The following is a 22,366-nucleotide window of genomic DNA, read 5'->3' on the forward strand; positions in this document are numbered from 1 at the left end:
TCTTACATTCGGCACCAGAGTGCAGCATATACAAGGCATGTCTAGGGGGACTCGAAAAGGTCTGTCCTACATAGTTGCAAACTTTAGCGAGAATTCGCTAAACCTAGCGAATTTTAAGGGGGAGAGGGACAATTTCCCCATGGTCATCTTGTATTACTTCAAATATACCGTGATTTTGGGGGGGAAATGTTGAAAATAAATTGAACTGTTATTCTCACTTTTTCAAATGAAGTTATAAGAGAGAGGAGTAAATCTCAGTACAAAAACATTATTGTGAACACTCGTATGCGAACTTCACGCGACGCCACTGGTCCCCAATATCACCAATTTTCTCCGTATTTTCTTTATTCATTTTGGGGGACTGGAGTCGTCCATTAGCCCCTCTCATGTAGCCCTTGAATGCCTCTGCTGCTGCGAAACGTAGGATATAGATACGCGCCAACACGGTTAACCCAGATTAAAAATGTTTTCCCGCAGGTACCCGCATTCTCGAGTATTACGCACTATTCAAAAGTTGAGCAACAGGAAATATAGGTAGGCACGACCGCCGCTCGTTTTAAGCGCATTTTCATGCCTTGTGATGAACGCTTTTAGTTTTTCTACACCTTGGGTTAATCGTGACGAGACGAGGTAATGGTAGCGCACTGCCAATCCAAGAGGTTTCAAGTTCATATCCAGGGAAAAGCATAGCCGTTTCGTTGCGTTCGTTACTTCAGCTGTTTCATCAAATTCTTCCTCATCACCGCTACTGACCATGTTCAGAAGTGCGATGGAGAACACATCCTTGTTGTTGTGCGTGTCTGTCTAATCGCTAATACAATTAGTCCAAGCCGTGGAACAAGACACTAACAAGATATGGTACTGTAACTTTACTAAAAGAAAATAGGCACTAAAAATGCTATGAAAAGAGAGAAATGCTATTTAGAAAAGTCAGTGAAGAGAGACAAATGAGAATAAGAGAGACCATAAAACAGGAACTGAAGAGGAAATGAAAATTTCAGAAAGAAAACACTCATTAACGTGCATCTTCAAAAGTATCAACCCTTTCCTACTCCTCTGTAAAGAAATACAATACATTGAAATGGGCATAATAAAATGGATGCCGTAGAGAGTAGTGGTTAACGATATGGACTTGTTACCAAAGGATTGCGGGGTTATTTCCTTTGATGTCACATTCAGCCGATTCGTATCTCATTTTATATATAAAAAAATGTATGTACTGTTCCGAATCTGCCGCCTCTGTGGGTGCATTGGATGATCAACTTATGATTTTGCCACCTAAAGACCCAGCTTGGGCATGAACGTTTGTGTTTGTGTTCCTTAATGAATTTCATCTAATCATCATCGGTCCCCATTGTCGCGATTAGTCTAAAGAAGAAGCAAATCGTCGTAATATAAGAAAGTTATACTATTATATTTGGTTATCTTACTTTGCTTTTCTATCTCTTTGGCTAATCGTGACGACGAGAATGAATTGATGAAATGGTGATATGACAAACACAATGATACATGTGATGCCTGGCTCCTGATTGGAACCTGGAATGTCTGACTTTGTAGCATATTGCGCTGGCCATTCCACCACGGGGGCCGGCAAGAAAATACTGGATGTCCCAGTTAAACGTCACCTGGCTCAAAGACATTTGTCTATGAGGCAAATAACAGCTATATTACACCAGTAAGATGGAATGGTCCATTATAACGTGAACCGTGGTAGGTACTGGACGTCATCAGTACACACACTTCATTTCTTTTCATGATCCTTGGCATGTAACTGTTGATCGGAGCCGGGCTACTTTTAACTGGCACACCCTGTATGAATAAGCCCCTCTGTGCATAAGCTACGTATGGCAACAACTCTGTGAGGAGCCTGGACATACTAACAACTTTTCTTTGAGTGACACATTGTCAGTGCTTCAAGTTCCATCACAGATATTATCCATCTGGCTTCAAGACCCAGTTCCCAATGTTTTCTTTCAAATAGCTCTCCAGTTGTCACGATGCTGGGGCAACTTCGAAATTATGGGGTCTTGGGGCGGGGTTCGAACCTGTGAACGTTACTAGACATAAATCCGAAATATCCACCCATTCAGCTATGAGGGACCCCATCCGTTCATAAAGTAGAGTTAAATAGGGCAAAATAAGATTCGAACGCGAGGCCGGCCCAGCACTCGATTCTCGGCTAATGGAACAAGCAGGTTCACAGCGCCTATATAGTCGCCATGCACTGTTTCTCTTTGCCCCCTTCGCTCCCCGCGTGCACATTCGCATGTGCGTGAAGTTACGGAGTAACAGGCAATGGGGAAAATGGCCGTGATTTAGAGTTGCAAGCACTGAATAATGTAATTGATAAAAGAACCGTAGGCGCCATCTTCCGTAACCAGCGGTCCATTCAACGTTGGACAAGGTCGGGCGTCTGCAATCTTGTGTCCGGTTATGGCCGCCTTGGAAAGGTCAGCAATGACATTTACGGAAACAGTTGAAAGCCACCCTCCGCCTGGTAGAGGGAGATTATTTCCATAACATCTTTGGCTGCTATGCATTTGAAACTTCGGAACGAGTCACAACTCTCGAACCAGCCAATCAACGAAGCGAGCCGCTGACGTCATCTCAACCCAGAACCTATTCTTCTTCCCCCTGCTCAAGCTCTACACGCCCACTAGGCTCACTAGACAGACTCACGTAATCCGCTGGAGATGTTCCGAAAATGATTCGACTCTAATCAAGGGTCTGGGATCCGATTCAGTGATTCGGGTGCTACTTAAAAGTATCGGGTTGAGTGTGGACTGATAGTTCTCTTCTTGCAGTACCACAAGAGGATGATTTTCGCCCACTACAGGGAAAACCCTCTTATCCACAGACCTGTTTGGTGAGGACGAGTCAAGACGGTAACTACAATAAAGCTTTTCTCCTTCCTTCCCAAAACCTCCCGAACATGGACATCAATGAGGCTTGGGTACGTTATTAAACTAAACAACTATGCAAAAATTGATGACGACACAAAAGCATTGTGCAAGAGGCCTAAATAGGCAATATCGTTGAGGGGAGCGTCAATAATTCCTGGGAGGCAGTCAAATTTCATAATTACACAAAAGTAGTATTACGTATTTTGAATGCAAGCATTTATTTATTTAATATCTAGTTTTACTTGATTACCAGAGGGGGTCGCATAGGGGGAGGACTGGCTGACGAATGAGGCGTTCGCTTTCCTGTCCCCCCCAGCCCAACTTGCACATAGTCTATTTTGGGTGGATATTTAGGGGTATGAACAGTGGTATTTAAAAATTTTCCAGTTGGGGCAAATACCACTTCGGTATAAATTATCTATACCCAGGGCATATAATTCTCTACAAGTGCCAGAAAATTAGCAATCGGGGGGAGGAGGTACAGATACCAGAAGGGGGAATTCCTCCTCAATTATTGCTCAACGCTACTACCCCCCCCCATAATTACGCGTAATTTACTTCGCTTAAAAAACAGTATTTTACGCAGATGTAAAAAACTAATTTTCTTTCGTAAATTAGTAATATAAAAAATACTAATTTTTTTACATTTTAAACTTTAATTTTCTCATATATTTCAGCAAAATCATTATATCTGAAAAATTGTTTATACAACCACCTCACGCCCTCCATCCCACTAACAGATTTTTTTTAAAAAAAATTTTTAAAAGTTGAGATACCTGTTGGATATGTACGTCTTGCACTTACTTGTATTTACAACATAACATAACGATTAAATTAATGGTAATTTATTTGGATTCGATTTCAAAGTTTTAATAACAGCTTCAAATTCATTTTTATGCGTATTATACACTTGCATAGGCTAATTAAGATGTCAATGTGAATATGTCAGTTTGTAAAATTATAATGTAAGAGCATTTTTTTTGTTTTCTACCATAGCCAACTGCCATACATAACAATAACCATAGCAAAAACCATGTTCCCTTTTAGTTTTTATGTTTGATTCTAGTTTTCTTACGTATTTTACGCGTTTTTTATGTGTCATGTAGAAAATCTTCCTTTACGCGTAATTGCACAACCCTGCCCCCAGCCCCTTGCCACTCACCTTTGTGTTGACGACATTGCTGCGTCAAAAATCAGACGAATTAGATGTACGAAATAAGCACAGAAGAACCCCAACCTCATGACCAGGCCACACACAGACTTAGGAGTTGAATAATCAATCATTTCGGTCAAAATCTGTTAATGTTTACTACAAATTCCCCTCTCTATAATAGCCATGGAGAGGAACAAACATTTCGTTTCCATCATAAGCAACAACATCATGAACACTTCGACATGAGTAGTTTTATTTTTCTTCTTTTTAACATGGTTGTTAATTTAGAAATATAAGTAGACACATCAAACCGCCACTAGCTTAAGAGGCAGAAGGATATTACAGTTTCCACAGTTATTCCTACGGTTCCAAATTAAGTTAATGGCTTCAGTTGATCAGAATTTTAAAAAATAAAGAAAGTTGATCGTTTCGTTCCGTCGTAAAAGCTTAAAGTAACGTATCACTATGTTTTTCGTCTTCATTAAAATGCGGATTAGGTTTTTATGCGACAGAGCGCGTCACCGTTATCCAATGGCGTGGTGGAGAGTGTTTTGCAGGTTGAGATATTTCGTGGAATGCCTTGCCAAGAGCTAAGCCATGGACGCTATACCCCCGGAGAACCTATAATATTCCTCGAGATACCGCTATGATTGCACCAACTGCTTCGGATATCGAAGAACCAAATGCCTCGTTAAAAGAAAAAAAAATATCGTGGAACGAAAGAACCGAATTGACTGTAGGCGTTTCGTTAACGGTTTTTGCGCGCGGAATTTATTAGTACTAGAGGGCGGTAGTAGTTGTTCTATGAACGTTTTTTGTTTGTGGAATGTTGCTTTGCCTATAACGAAACAGTGCAGAGGTGAACACTTTCTCACTTTTTTAACCTGTTAATTCTCCATTCGCATTTTTATATTCGTAGTACCAACTTATGAAAAAAAATCAACGATTAGGTTGTTTCATGTATTGAACTGTCAGTAGTCGGAAGATAGTAACATTTATACACATGTAATATTAATAATATCTTGATTACAGTGATTACAATTGTTCTTCATTTGTGGTAAACTGGTCAATAATTACATTATTACTGTCTTCAAACGATTTCGATTATTTCAAAATATCTCGCTGCAGCACCTATCGACGTGCACTAATTAAGAATTACAATATTATTTTTCATTATATAAATGTAGATTTCTGTTTTCAAATTATATATCTGTGTTTTTATTAGTTTTTGAAAATTTATACGAGTTATTGCTATTTTATAGTTTATTTTTAAAATAATGAATGTTAGCCTCAAAATATGAATAAAATAAGATTATTGTACATGAAGAATATAAGAGCATTTATTATGTCTTTGGAGGCGATTATTCAATTAATGCAAAATGTTTATTGGGAGGGGTTCGGACCCGTTAAACCTTCCCCTTATATACAGCTATGCATATCAATGAATATTAATGGAAGTAGTAAATTAAATATTTTCTCACATTGTAGGGAATTTCGATGTCGCTTTTAAAATTGAAGAACCTCCAAAATGATTAAAAAGTGCCTAGTATTTTTTGGAGGGTTTCTTTCTCAAAATTTGTTGCTGGGAGTGACTTTTACATTTCGGAGTTACACTCCTCTGCAACAAGGAAATTCAATAAATATTTGTAACTATTTTCACTAATTTGTATTATTTTGTATTACATGCACGCATCGAGTTCACGTTATACTTGAAAATTAGTTGCGATTGGGCCTCTCTTTCTACGATAACTTAATAAATGATCCAACCGTGTTTGCAATGTTAGATATTAACGGGCAAAACTATTAGAACACACACACTCTCTCTCTCTTATGATCTCCCTAAACTGAAATATTTTTTAATATTAATTTCAGTCAAAGTACACGACTATCCATCCATTTGTCCGTTATCAATCATTCATTATATGAAAAAATACATCGCATAAAAATAAGCAAATAAAAAGAATGTTACTTTTTTTATGGATCTATTTCTTTATGATAAAGTTTCAAACTTATTTCACCTCTATCCTTAACTACGTATTCAAGTACGTGTGTGTCTGGCGTAATACCAACAACCACCACCGTCTTCTGCTGTACCAGCACTCTCCGCACAACCACCCTGCACAAAGTCACGTCTCCAGCTCAAGTTGAAATTCAGGTGTTTCTTCACTCACCCTACCTGGCCACGCAAACGGGGGTGGGTGTTTTATGAAAGAGAAAGAGAGAGCGGTTGACCTACTTCTTTCCTTGCTAGTCAAGGACAAGAGGTCGTTGGTTGCGTGTCTATGATCACCGCAGAAAGGTAGAACCGTAACTTTTGAAAATTCCGATGAGGGCTACTGGATTTGAATCCCACTATTCTCAAGCCACCGTAAAAACGATATGAATGTAACAAAAATCACATGACTTTAGAGAAATAGTTCTTTTTGCTCGTGAATATAGTGGTTTATAACTGTAGAGCTCGGAATATAAGGTTCCACAACTTACGCGTTGAGTGGTATGGCATTATGATATGCACCATATGCTTTGGCCTAAGTTTTCTGCACAGCGGCCATTGGAATCACAAGCCACGTGTATTCGTTTTCATTGCATCCATCCATCCATAGCCTACAATGAGAAGGCGGCAGGCTGCAGCAATGCATGTGCAGATGCAGCCATGTAAGGTTATCAGATCGTACTGTATTGTCATTATTATTATTCATATCTTGTTTCTTGGAATTCGATTCTATACTTTCCCAGCAGGGACGTAGCCTATCTAGAAATATATTTCGGGGAGGGAGGTCCGAACCAATGTCTCAGAAATAATAATGTATAAATTAAAATAATGAAATTATATTAAATTAAAATTAAAATATTAATATAGTATTAAATTAATGTTGCATTGTTATTATTCCATCAAAAAACAATATGCGAATAGAGATATAATAGCATGTGTTCATTATCTAGATTGCGAGAATTCAAGATCGCCAAAATTTGTACAAAATCTGTCCTGGCAAGGTGTGAAATAGATAAAGAATTGATTATTTATTAAATAATAAAAAAGTAACGAAAAGTAAAGTTCCTGCATATAAAGTAGCTACTGCGTGTTTTAAAAGTCCTGCAGGATTCTAAAAAGGTATAACTTTAAATTAATACGTGCATTACAACGAAATATTGGCTCTTACACAGAGGAAACATGGAGGGCTTTTAAAACACACTGTAGTAGTAATAATAAGTATTAGTATTAATATTAATTAATAAGTAGTAGTATATATTATGCATAAACATTCTTTGGAATTGTCTTTCAAAGCCGTATGATTCCAATATAATCCTTGCCTTTTAGTAAGTTCAGAGGAAGTAAATAATAATCGATAAAAAATGCTAAACAAGTACATTTTTAATATATAATTTATATATTTGCTAAGACCCCCTGGACCCTCTCCATAATACGTTTTCGTCTCCCATATTTCTAACCAGTAGCGTAACTAACACGGTCTGCGCCCCTCCGCAACTTTCAGTTGTACCCCCCTACTCGTTATAAAAAATGCTCTTCTAAAATATTAATTCACGCCTACATTTAGGCTATATTAGGTATACAAATATGAAAATACATACATGAATTTGAATCAATGTAAAAACTGGTACGAAAGGTTATGACAACATGCAACTAAAAAAATAGATATTGTAATTACATATGACAGTGCACTGTTACTACAAAAATTAGCCTACAATGCTGGTAAATGCCCATTACTAGTTCTCTGTGTTTTCTTATGGAAACAAGTTCTTGTGCTAGTTTGGTCGAGACCAATTTTCGAGGTAGCTCGTTTTCGATTCTTAAGAGCGCCAGTCCACTCAATCTTATTCTTGTCATTGTGCTTCTCAAGTAATGTTTGATCAATTTTAGCTTGGAAAATGACTTCTCAGCTGATGAAGACCTCACATGTAGGGTCAAGTACAGCATATAATACGTTAGGAATGCTACTAGCCAGAATTTTGTTTTCTATCAAGAGCAATTATGCAACTTCTCTGATGTTCGACATGTTTCTTCTTTTCATTACATTCCGAAAACAAACAATTTCTGTGGCTGTAGTGCAAGATACATCTTCATAGGGCTTAAAAACTAAAAAGGTGAGGCTTTCTTTGATTTGTTTCATGCCCTGAAATCTATTATTTATTTGATTTACAAGAATATCTAAAGCACGGTAGACAATCTTTACTTTAAAACAGTCCAATGGGTTGAGAAAGTTACTGATATTATGTTGATAACTTGGTAGAAATTGTAAGTAGGGGTGGGGAGCGGTGAAAGTCAGCGTTGCCAACGCATTTTCTTGCTTGTCGTCTATCCTTCGGCGACGTAAACTATTCAGCTATTACTTCCAATCTGGTAATCCACTTTCTACTGTTCTATTAACTAATTTTTCTGTTTGTAGTTGTAGGGGCATAGAAATATGATATGTTCGGTTGAAAATATATTTTAACGCGGAAAAGAAAACTTTTGTGAACTGTTAGTCTATCTTAATTTATCATTCTTATTGCGCCCCCCCCCCGCACCACGGGGGTTGCTGGGGTGCTATTTACGCCACTGTTTCTAACTCAAGATTAACGGAAAGGCGAATTTAAAGGAAGATCATTCTCTCGTCACTTTTACTCTGCGAGTAAAATTCCCCGCTTGCTTCGTCTTGGTATTCATATTCTTCCCTTTCTACCACTTTTCCCAATGGTGGTATGTACGTGTCCATATGTAATGTCCATACGTATGTAATGTCCATGACGATTATCATTAATTTTTCTCTTGCATCCTGTGTGTCTTTAAGAGATGGTTTTTTTATTTATGCTGGTGCAGAAGTTGTCAACAGCTTGTTTTGGGGTTTCTTTTAATTCTTGATGCTCTTAATAGGTCAAACAAAGTACACGAACATGGTGATGGACAATTTGTACGGTAATACTCATGGATCCCACTGTACGACACTTCGATGTCGACGACTAGGTGATTATTTTCTGGTTTGTGTTTAGTCTCGTGAAGCGAACATTTGTTTTCCTACCTGAAAATGCTGACAGGAAGTCCAGAGCACAAGGAATTACTGTACAAATACTAATTTTAAAGTTGTACCACACCAACAAATTCCCATGCATACTGTCATGGCATGTTGCAATCAGCAGAAATTAGCTTTGCCTTCTCAACGGTATTAGATTACTAGGAATTACTTTCTGGAGTTATGCCAGCAGCAGTAAAAATGTCTGTTTTGCCCTTTTTTTTCCTTCATTCTCACGGTTAATCTTAACTTGGAAATATGGGGCAGTATATAATCGAATTCCGAGAAACAAGATATGAAGATTAATACAGTTGTTTGGAAACACTTCCCATAGCTCATCTACCCATGTTGTTGCCGGGGCTACGCCTTCCTTTCAAGGAGCGGTGCTTGGTCCACCGAGATACAGTTAGGAACGTAACGGGACACCGCAAGAACATGTGTAACCAGCTTATAGGTTAAGGTACACAGCTGGACATCTTGTCAAACTTACGTGGAGTTATTCACCCAACTGGTAACAGTGGATGCAAGCCATGGACACCACAGGACTCCAATTACATTTTACCGCTTTTTCTGTCTCTCCTGGCAGTTGGTGAACGTCCACTTATGTATCCATTTCGTATCCAGAAGCCAAGTTCTGTGGAGGAAACAATCGGGAGATTAACGGAATCTGCCTGTTTATAAATGCGTTTTCCGTCGTACACTCCGCTGCCTTTCTGCATTTGTAAATATGGTTTTCCTGGTCGTTGTGGCACATAGCAACACCATATTATATCATATCATAACAATGGCGGATTAGTGATCTCTCCTGGGGGCGGTTTCTCTTCTCTTTTTTAGCTCTCGTCCACTAGAATCATTGAAAGTTAATTGCTAGATTTAGAAGCCTTATTAATTGTTAATTTCTGGACAACAGAAATGCGCGAGGCGATCATCATTGATTCTTAGGTTATTTCACGACTTCTTGTTAATCAGAAAGGGTGATCGCTTTGATTGATTTTGTTATTCTTTTTTAACTTCGCTTTCCTGCCACTTTTGTTAATCGCGAAGATGAAAATAATTGGTGATGAGATGGGCGAAAGGACAATTGCAAACATAAATGCACGACACAACACAACACGAGCTCCATAGAGTATTACATTAGCTGTGAGTCCACACGCCAGAGCTCGCTAATCTGCAAAATGTAGTCCAGGGTGTACTACGAGGAAGTGGGGTTGACATTTGGATGTCTGAGAAAGGGTTACCTTTTACATCCCGGGTGATCGCTTAACTTTAGCTGTCAATGGGATGACGGTCTTTTTCTTTTTAAGATATCTCGAGGGGTGATCAACTCCTTCACCTTCTCCCTTAATCCTCCAATGTGTCATATTGGGATTTTATTAACTGTTTTTCGTATAAAAATCCATAGCTATTTCCAGTGAGGGGAAATTCCATTTACTACTCTTGAATCACCAGGATATTATAAATATTCAATCCTCCAGGGGGAGCCATAAAAGACAAAGGGGAAATTACCCCCTCATCCCCCTTTCAAAAATCACCCTGAATATTTCCCCTGAAATTTGTCATTCTCCCCATTATTCCGTTTTACATATAACCAATGCTCGAAAAAGCTTCTTCAGAGCTAGGCGCCAGCTCTGATAAATCAGGCGCCAGGAAATCTTAGGCCACCTACTAGGAATTGTGCATACTATAAGAAGCTGACCATAACCGAATTCAAAACATGGCTAAATCTTGAGAGCGTTTTACGAAGTGCTTGCCAAGGAAAAGCAGGACGATGGGGTTGGGGGACAAAGAGTAAGGAATTGTTACTAATTCTATGGAATGTTCACAACGTTGCTAAAAAAAACAATAATTTACTCTGTACTGCAATTTCAAATAATCTTCAAAATTTCGTAAATGCAAATTTAAAAAATGGCAATATTACAGCAAAACATAAAAGTCGTTAGGCTGACCTGGATTTTTCGAGCCCTGCATATAACACGTCCTATTTTCCATCTTTTGTGTCTTTTTAACAACTCTTTCTGGTGCCCATTGAACTGCCTATTTCAATGATTTAATTCGCTATTTTACAGAGTTCGAATCCCGACCTGGACATGAGTGTTTATTGTTAAGTGTCCCTTCCATCAATTTCATCATATCATTACTCATCCTCACTGTCAAGATTAGCCAAAAGTGACAGAAAAGCGACGCTAAATAACAAAATCAAATCAAATTAATCCGCTACTTAATCAAATTAGACATTGTAACTTCTCCTCTTCGTCTTCTTCCGTGTTGGTTAGATTTAAGAAATCTAGATCGAACCCTTAAGTGTAATTCAATACATACATAAATAAACGGAAGGTTCTCATTGTTGCATATTTTAGTGACAAACAACGGGTGGTCAAAACGTGTTCTCAAAGAAGTTAACCCATTTTCGTCGAATGTACCCATTATGTTTGTATTCAATATTATTAAGAACGGTTAACTGCCGGAACAAAATGCATTCACGCTTTAACAGTAACGACGATTTTTTTTACTTCCAAAGGTATAAATACAATTATCAACCTTCATACAAGTCCTGCGTGACGTAAGGACTAATTAGCTTCTTGTAATTATTTACAGCCAAACTCGTTGCACTGAAAATCTCGAACATAAATCTTATTTTGTTTCGGAACGGAGCACAGGGCGTGATTCTATTATTACGTACTGAAAAGTGTTGTAGAAATACATCCTGGATAATTGCGTGGTGAAAGTACGTGTATCGTGAATTAATTCGTAAATATATTAGTCTACTTTCTTCAGCAAAGTTCATTTATTGGTGTATAGAGAAATACGACTGATCGGTAGAGTCATATTATTTCTGGAACATCTCCAACTGACTTAATTAGCTAGCTAGCAAGCCTACCAACACGTAGAGCGTGAGCAAGAAGATCAGCGAATGGTGCTGGATTAAGATGACGTCAGCGGCTCACTTGTTGATTGGATGCTTTGGGAGTTGTGACTCGCTCCCAAGCTGTAAATGCATAACAGCCAGAGACTTTACGGAAATAATCTCACTATAAATCAGTGTTGCCACATGAAAAAAGAAATCCCTCATTGCACGGAAATTCAGGCAAATATTTGAGGTGAAAAAGAAAAAGAGAAATGGCATCGAAAGTTAAAGATATGGGGCTCAGATAATCCATTCAGTTTCTTCGAAGACTTTCGTCCCGTAAATTATTCTCACCGAAATAATAATAATATTAATTTGCGCTAATAATAATTAATACATTCCCATTATCTATTTTGTAAAATGATTGTAATAATGCAACTAGTATAAACCTAACGATATAACCGTTCCCAAGAAATATATTTTGCCACATTCTTCGCAAAATATAAAATTTGAACTTCATTTTCAGTTATTTTCGTCCATTCAGTCAGTTCTAATATTTATTTATGTTGATGTAGTGTATGGGTTAGAAAATAATAATAATAATGAACTTTTGAGATCGCGGATTTCAATTTATAAAAGTGACGGGATAAATTGGATCAAAAATGGAAATTTTGTACGTACCTGACAAAATGAAATTCTGCTCTGAGATTGGGCCAACACTGCTATATATTCGAATCCTAATGAGGCTGGTCACTTATTTCACGCATTCTCGTGTATGCAGTCGTGTAAACGCTACAGGAATGCTACTGCATTATTTACATTTGTCTTATTTCAAATCGCTTTGGTTCCACTTTGGCCATGATGATTAATGAAATTGATGAAGATGCTCAAAGAAATACCAAAGTCCATAGCCAGGACTCGATGCCCAGACCTTCGGAAGAGATATGGTTGGTCGACCATTCACCGACGAACCTTTTTCTCCATTCATTAAGATGTCTTCTGCACACAACATAATTCTCCGTTCACAACATAATTCTGACTTACAATGTCTGATATAAAAGAACATTACAAATAGTGTTTTCAGTATGAGTGTAACAGGAATTACTATAAATTTCTGTCCAGAGAAGCCTACAACAAATGAGATTGGGGCAGTGGTAGCGTCGTGGCCTTGTAATCAAGGGGTGTCGGGTTCGATTCCCGGTGGAAGCACATAGTGGTTTTGATCCCACTATAAACTGTAGATCCAGTCCCGATTAGCCTATCTGTGCATAACTTAGAACACCAACTCAATCAATCAACAAATGAGTCTAAGACCAAGTGTAATAATTTTATTATTATTAATAATTATGTAAAAGCTGCTTCATGTATATTTACGTGTAAGTCTTCTGTAACTAATTGAAAAAATCTCTGTTGAAATTGGATAAATAAATTACATTCTGGGTTCAATTGCCGGGGGTGGAAACACAAACTGCTGTGGTTTAGGTCTCACAAAAACAGCGAGTCTAGTCAGTCCAGTATGGCCATGAGAAAAAAATGGACTTTCTTTACGGTCTGCTACAAAAATATGCTGCAGAGAAGCTTCACCTTCGCTTAAAAAAATGCATTGTAAAACAGAAAATACGAGTTAAATGTAATTGAACAATGTGATTCCAAATATACTGTGTAAAGACATTAACCTGCTGCATTTGTAAACGAATCTCTTCATCACCAAATCATGCAGTCGAATGATATAAGAAAGAGATGTTGCAACCGAAAGTGTTGAATCCTGTTCCACACACCAACCACTGACTTTCATGCTGGAGACAAAAAAAAAAAACTCTCCCAATTTTAGTACCTGGACAAACACAAACTGGCAACATTGTTCATGAAGTACTTGATATTGGCTGCGTTGCTGTGCCGTGCGGTGCGACCGGCTTTGGAACGCGGCATTGGAAAGTGCCCGAAACCTTTTACGTGGAAAAACTTCTTGACCTCCAATGGTTCTGGCTCAGAGCTACATGATGATCCAGACTTGGCCTACTGCATTTTTTACCAGAGTTTTTAACGGCAAGCTCCTTTTGCCGAAGGCTACAAGGTATGAAAGTTACGTTAGGTGTTACAGAGGTTGCACGAAAGACTAACCTATGCTTGTTATGTGTTCAACGTGTTACGAAGTTGTGGGCAAGATGCCATGAAAAAAGTTTTGGAAGATATACACTAAAATGATGAGTCCTCCCCCTCTTTTTGCACGCTTATTAAAAACGCTAGGAACCTTATATTCTTTCGGAAGTGTTGGAGTGTTAATGTTAGCCATAAATAGAATGAACAGTTTGATTTCTTTTGTTCGACAAACGAAATTTGTTTTACGTCTACTTTGAGCTGTGATTAGTTAATCTGGACTGGACCTACAATTTAAAGTTGGATCTTAACCACTGTACAATGTGTCTCCACCGGTGATCGAACCTGGGATTACTTAATTACGAGGCAACAACTTTACCACTGCGCCAACTAAAGCCCATTGTTCGATTATTGACTGTCAGATCCAGATTTATGCCTGCAATCTGTTGGCATTCCTTTTTGATTGATTGGTTTGATTTATTTTATTTCCCTTTCTTCCACTTTCAGCTAATCTCGAAGATGAGAATGAATTAGGATATAATAAAATTGATGATATGACAGTCACAAACACACACGAACAGCACAGATTATTATTGACGGCGGGCCCAGATGCCAGAGCTAGTCTGCAGTAAGTTGTTGCTTTTAATTTATGCCTCTTTGTGTTAATAAAGACGAAAGGGATAAATGGTGATTATACGAAATGAATGAAAGAAGAAACACTTTGGAACATCAATCCGAACCAGAACTCGAACCCAGCACCTTCTGTGACGAGATCGTGAACCGAACTCTCAACGCCTTCGGATGCGAGTCGACTGTCATAACTCGGGGGTGAGGGGTTAAACTCAGACAGTAACATTAGAAGCACGGTGAATAGTTTTGACATAACTCATTAAAGAGAGGCCCGTAGGTAGAATTGATCTCCGGGGGAGGGGGCTCACGGGTTATCAGGGGGGGTTTGTAAGGCAAGTCCCTTTTTCAAAAGTTTAACTGTATTAAATGAAGGTAAATTTTGTGGAGTGTGGGAGGGGCTCATTAAGTTACATAAAATTTAGAAATATACAAATACTACATTTTTTCTAGAGCATTCCCTGACATTCGCTACGAGGCTCGGCGGCAAGCGGCCCGGCATAAGCGCTTGTCTTTACCGGTGAACGGGGTCCACGACAGTCGCTCGCTAGTCTGTTTCTTTCGCTCTCCTTGCCTTCGCTTTCTTTCCCTTTCTGTTGACGTTGCAGACTGACGCCAGTATAATCTTCCCTCGGAAGTTGTGTTGTGTCGTGTCCGTGTGTTGAAGATTGTGGCTTAATATGACACCACAAAAGTTTACATTACAACAAAGGATTTATCTTGTCGAGTATTACTTCGGAAAGAGGCATTGTGGAGAAGTGCGACGACGTTTTGCAACGAAACTTCCTGGTGTTCCCGTCCCACATAGGACCACTATAGTAAACCTCGTAAAAAAAGTTTAGAGTAACAGGGTCAGTTCTGAATAAAAGTGGAAAGAAAAATGGGGAAATGAAGTATACAAAGACAATCCGCACACCATCCGTGAGTTAAAAGCGAGTATTGTACGAAAAATTGGGAGAATTACAGTAGACGAACTTGCACGTGTAAATACCAATTTTCTTCGGAGATGCCAGGAATGTGTTGCAGCAGAGGGACAACATTTTCAACACCTTCTGTAGTCAAGGTTAGTACACAATATGAAAACTGTAATTTTAATAGCCGACTCTAGCGACTGTCGCTGACCCGTTCACCGAAAAAGACAAGCGCTGATGCCGGGCCCCTTGCCGCCGAGTTTCGTAGCGAATGTCAGGGAATGCTCTGTATATCTTTTAAAACATCGGTTGAAGTGTTAATTCACTATCCCTTACTACACACTCTTACTACTTTTGATGATACACAAAAGAAAATGCACAATATTCAATCATAGTGCCTACAGTACATTCAACCACCGGCCGAAGCAATGGAACTCCCCTTCGTTGCAAAAACTTGTGAGCTGTTGACCTTTAACGCAGATGTGGAAGGAATATGGATGATGACGTCAAAGTCACAGATTTCTGTTTAAACGGGAGGGCGCAACAGGGGCAGTGAATGTACAGATAAAAAAGCTCCGCTATGAAGGAACTTTCTAAAGTCTAGAGAAGAGAATCTTTTAAGTAATTGCTTCTTCTTGTAAGTCAGATGAACGAATGTAATATCTGCTGTTCATGTTCTGTGAATTTATCCTTCACCAAAGTTGTGATCAAAATAATATCTGTTGTCTACATTTTCACTCTTCACTACAGACGAGTTATACAAAATAGTTTTACCTAATGTCAAAGGGGCTGACGGCAGTTCCAGGGAAGGCTCAGCCCCCCTGGTCACTGCCTAGCTGATTAAAGATAACCTCCAATGATGAAGTTTCCAAACCACGTTGACATGTGAATATCTTTGTGAAGAGCTGTTTCTATGGCATGCATACTTTATTTGGCACGTTGATGCCAGTGCATCTCTGTAAACTGTAACATTCCTTACCACTCTCATCATAATGCGAACATGGACGCCACAGTGCAACAGTGAGGGGTTTGGCGAGATGTATAAAAAACATGAAGCTTGTCAGATGGCAACAGAACAAACCTAGCACAATGGAAACACAGCGCAGGCTTCCGTGGGAATAAAAGTGGCGCTTCGTAAATATTAATGAGGTTCTTCCCTGTTTGTATAACGTTGCCTTTACCGCAATATTACATTAATAAAAGCTTGCGAGGATCCTTCTGCGTCCAGCAGTGTTTGCTTACGGCGACAGGGATTATGGCCGGGAGCGTTGAACAACGTGGTGACTGAAGGATTATGCTTTCCGATTCACTGTTCGTATACAGGGTGTCTCATAAGTAATAGCGCAAACTGACACGGTTGAAAGTACACGATAATAGAAGAAATAAAGTCTCAGTAAACATGGGTCTGCAAACGAGCCGTTTTCGAGATAATCGCAAATGTGTGGTTACAATGTTACAATGTAGTAAAATGTACTCTTCGTTGCAGTAAGGTTCCATTTTCTCTACGCGGTACAGCACAACTGACGTGACTCCCACAGTACGATTAGACTCTGTGTACTGATTGTATCCATCCTGTGTGATTACAACGCCACCTCTCGGAAAGTTGTATTTTGTAAACAAAGAGCAAACCTCGGAACGCGCAAGGAGTAAAGCACTCGGTGTTTACAAAATGCAATCAATGACGGCTTCTAACCACACATTCGCACACATTATTAGCATTTTACCAACTAGGACGACGTTTACAAACAATGAAGTCAGTGGCGACTTGTAACCACACATTCGCAATTATTTCGAAAACGGCACATTTGCAGACCCATGTTTACTGACACTTTTTTGCTTCTATTATCGTGTACTTTCAACTGTGTCAGTTTGCACCATTACTTATGAGACACCCTGTATATGGACACAAGGTAGGACGTTGAAGGCTCGGTTGCCCACCGAAGGTTCCAGGTTCGAATCCCAGTCTGGGCATGGGTGCTCCTTCGTGAGTGTCTCTTGGAAAACGTCATTGTAATTTGTCGCCGCGATTAGCCAAAAAGTGGCAGAAAAGCAACGAGAAGTACCAAAAGCGTAAGAAATATCATCTTGCGTATTTCCTATTACATGAAATCGAGTTTATATTTTAATTAATCTTCACGTGTTTACTTCATTGGTCTTAAACAATGCCTGCCCAGTCGCTGAAAAATGTCCATCAACGTTCCTGGAATCGTACAGCGGCGAAACCTAACCACACAGATATGGTTGCCTTTATGTCCACTTTATTCACAGACAGGCTAATCGGGACTGGACGTGGGATCCGAACCACTGTAATGTACCACGCGGAAGACCCGGATTCAATTCCCGGGATGCGTGGTCGCAGGCGGAAATCTTTCCAGTAATTTCCCTGCACGGAGCAGCTCTGGGGTTCACCCGGCCTCAAATAAATGGATACCTGGTGGCAACCCTAGGAGGAGAGGGGTATATATATATATATTCAATCTACAGATCCTTCCATATAATTTCACGGCACGTTGTAATGTGCACATTTTTTTCCCCTTGTGCCAGTGTCGAAAACTATAATCAAGGTAATTTAATGTTTTATCTCTTTTTACATTTCAAAAATAGAAAAATCAAAAATTATTTTCTTTCTTTAGTTTTATCGTAAAATTGGTTGTTCCTTTTATAGCATGGTGCTGACTTTTTTTGGGAGGGGGGAATTGTCCCGTAAATGCATAATCGAAAATTAATCAATTGTTGACTCCAGTAACACCCTAAAGTAACTATATAATGCTAATGATGCATGTTTTGTGCATTGAAGGCAAGGACGTATTTAGGGGGTCCATGGTGTCCGAACCCCCCTCAACAGATTACCTAGTGCTAAAATTAAATAATGAGCATATTCTCGTTTAGCATTTGTTGTATATTTGATGGTTATTAATTTCCTCTGAGCTTATTGAAAGTCAAGAATTATATTGGGATATAGCTTTGAATGACATTACAAAGATTTATACACACTACTAGCCTACTCATAATAATGTGCATAAAATATTAATCAGAAACTTTTACTTTTCTCCAACTGCATCTAACATTGTTTTTGTTATTCAATAAATATTCAATTCTTCATGTATTTGGGATTAATTTCATTGCCAGAGCACTTGTTTTATATAAATTATTCCGATCTTAACTACAGGTAAGCTACATAACGAATATGCGCTGTTATATCTTTATTCTTATAACGTCCAATTTACCTATTCATGTAAATAATACAATATTAATGTATATGTTGTAATTAGTATTAATTTGATTTAATGCAATTATTTCAATTAAAACATTATAATATTATGACACTTGGTTCGCCCCCCCTGAAATATATTTCTAAATACGTGCCTGATTGAAGGCAATTTTTTTCATCTGCTATACCGTGTGATTCACTAAAAATGCATCAGTTGATCAGACGTGATCATTTAAAAAAAGACACGTTCAACTGTGTCAATTTATGCACCAAAACTGTCTGTTTGTATTTTTTATCAAAATTTGGGAATTTTATAGTCACTTTCATTTACTTTGCATCGCCATTATCCGCCTATTTTCATCTCCGTCGATAACCTGCAGCGAAAACGTTATGGACGCCAATTCGCCAAAGAACAATGGCACAAAGACTTCAGGATTAAAAGGCAGAGAGAACCTTGTTTCATCTGATTCAGCTCTCGTTATTTCTCTGGCATACTTGTGAAATAACCACGACACCAATGTATCCATGTCGACCTGAGTGTTCCAATTTGTTATACATAATGTGCGCTCACGCATGTTTTGGAGCTTATATTCAAGGTTGGCTGGCTACTCTTGTGATTTGCTTTGTTATAGCAAATTCCTCAATTCAGGGATTTCAAAAAAGTGTTTTTAATGTTGTATGACACCACCGGATAGCACAGATCAAGAGAAAAGAACAAAAGTGCTGCAGATTTCTTTAATAGTTGATATGGATTAGAATTAGGGGTGGTGGCAAAAAATTAGGCCAACTAGTTCAGAGAACTGAGTCACTTTGGGTACCTCTTCGGTCTGGAGCCATATCTCCACTACAGACGGATTAGGGGAGGCGATATCTTCTATGATTGTTGAAAGGAGAGAGATGTCTTACAGAAAATCCAAACTTATACCTAAGTATTCGCTTAATCAGTTAATCAACCTGGTTTCAGATTTGAATAAACTCGAGTTCAAATTGCCTCTGGTCCATGTGCGTTCGGAAGATGTCAGCTAAAATTATATGTTTTACACACATAATTCCATTTCAGTCCCAATAATGAAATTTACGTTAATTACCGATAATTATCAGTTATAATGAGATAGATTGTTGCAGAAATGCCAAAATTTCAATCTGTTACTTAAAGGGCCTCCTGCAAAATATACCTTGCATGGTCCTTCTCAGGGTTAAAAAATCCTGCAGACGTCCATGCTCTGGTCGCTTAGGACAGTGAAGTATCAAAAATGAAAAGTAAGAGTTATTTTTTTCAGAGATAACTGAGGATATTTTCTTATTAAACCAAACTCATGTATCAAAATTAACAATCTTAACTATGATTACATTGGTTAGTGCGATTTTTCCAGATGATCGAAACGGGTAGATTCCTGAAAGCTTTACAGACTGTTGGAGGAGTCTGAAACCAATAAAAAAAGTAAGTCTGCCATGCCGAGCACCAGGGTTCGATTCCCGGATGGGGGTCATTTCAGGTGGGAACTTTCCAGCAATGCTCTGGTGGTCGCCCAGCCTCTAATCAATGGATATTTGGGGTGTGAAGGTGAACGGAGTGTGGTGATGACCACATACCTTACTAGCTTTTATGGCACGGTGATAAGCGCAGGGGATTGCTGAATTAAAATAATTTAACGAGAGTGTTGTATTTGTAGTAAATGGTAGCCAACATTCATTTTATTTCTGAAAAATTATATTTTGTTTCCTTGATTATTTTTTTTGCCAGCAGCCCGTGTGCAGTATACAGACACGCATACCCCCACAATACGCACAGGCCCGTAGCCAGGCAGGGGGCCAGGGGGCGCAGCCCCCCCCCCTGTAGGGCCGCCAGCCCCCTTGACATTAGGTAAAACTATTTTGTATTCTAATTTCTTTGAGGTGAAGAGTGAAAATGTAGACAGCATATATTATTTTGTTCACAAGTTCGCGGGGGATAAATTCATGAACAGTAGCTATTATATTTGTTCATCTTGTTCTTGGCAAGAAATCTAAGTACCGGCAAGTGTTTAGAAGATTCTCTAGACTTTAGAAAGTTCATTCATAAGGGATCTTCCCTGCCCCTGTTGCAGCCTCTTGTTTGACAAATATCTGGGACTTGAACGTCATCGTCCACATTCCTTCCACAGCTGCGTCACATGCCAACAGATCCATAGTTTTGGGAACGAAGAGGAGTTTTATTGCTTCGGCCAGGGCACGGTAGGCACTATGATTGAAGTGAATATTGTACATTTTACTTGTATGACATAAATACCTGTATCATCAAAAATAGTATAGTGTGTGTATTAAGGGATGGTGTCAGTAGCAGTCAATTAACACATCAAGAGATGTTTTAGAAGATATAGAAAAAACGGTAGTATTTGCATGATATTTCTAAATTTTATGTTTTATAATAATATAATGCCCCCCCCCCAATTTACCTTCATTTAATACTGTTAAACTTTCGGAAACTGGGCTTGGTTTACAAAGCCCCCTGATAACCCGTGACCGCCCCCCCCCCCCTTGGAGATCAATTCTAGCTACGGGCCTGAATACGCACACAGTACAACTTTAAAAGTAGACAAAGAAATCTAATTCTTCATGTTTAAATTATTTCGAATATGCAACTCGAAGGGGAGTGTTCAAAGTTCAACCCTTCAAAACCCTCCTCCTTTTTAAGGACATTTGAGCCGATTGATATGATTCTTGGTTGTGAATCACGTAGTTCTAACACCTCAAGGATTTCAGGATTTTAGTCGATTCTATTGTTTAGTCTTCTCTTGATCTAATATATCAGGCTATATGATAAGTTTAAAGAGGGTACAGAAGTGAACGCCTCTTCCAAGATGTCTTCCTGAATAATATATTCAGTGTTAATAAATAGGAATTACGATTGTATTATTATTGTATGCGAGACTAACCACCAAACATTTGCCCTGTGTAAGATATGAGTAAAATGAAATGAGGGCTTACGGAAAATTTACCCCTGGATCCTCCCTGATGGCGCTCATGTATGAATTATGATCATTATCTCATAACTTGGCGGGGGTATGGGGGCACTTGCCTGTTCCCCCATGCTGAATTTTTAGTGTTCTTTAAAATTTACAAGTTAAGGATAGTGCTTTTATTGACCTCCTGGACCTGTAATAAAGAGTAATATTTGTGATTTCGCAAGTGTAACAGTTATTTAGCAAATAATCCTGGACGCTATCTTCATAGGATGGTAGGGCCTCCCCGATGGCGCAGTGGTAGCGTTCTCGCCTTGTAATCAAGGGTTCCCGGGTTCTATACCCGGTGGAGGCACATAGTGGTTCGGGTCCCACTTTAAACTGTAGATCCCCCCTCCCCTTCGCCCATGATTATTTTTGTTCCTTTATCTATTTCATCGATTCATCATTTATCCTAATAGAGAGTAAAAAGAGCGAAAACTTTAGGCTGACAACCGTAAGATTAGCGACAGATATCTACAACCACCTCCTAGGAAAAGTCATTAATCAGCCACTGCTTGTAAATAGATTCAATAATGCGATGATGTATAATTTCACAATATTGAAAACGTTAGTTATATGAAGCACTGTAAAAAAATGACAAAAAGGTAATGGAATCACACATGCAG

The 22,366-nt window shown here is 38.8% G+C and overlaps 1 protein-coding gene across 2 annotated transcripts in view; it reads right to left on the bottom strand.

The window, feature by feature from the left end:
* LOC146003764 (uncharacterized) overlaps window positions 1–22,366 on the bottom strand; it is a 118,992-nt gene that overhangs the window by 96,172 nt on the left and 454 nt on the right. The window lies entirely within an intron of this gene.

This window comes from Lepisma saccharinum, chromosome 1 (assembly GCF_977018435.1).
Source record: "Lepisma saccharinum chromosome 1, izLepSacc3.1, whole genome shotgun sequence".
Taxonomy (NCBI): Eukaryota; Metazoa; Arthropoda; class Insecta; order Zygentoma; family Lepismatidae; genus Lepisma; species Lepisma saccharinum.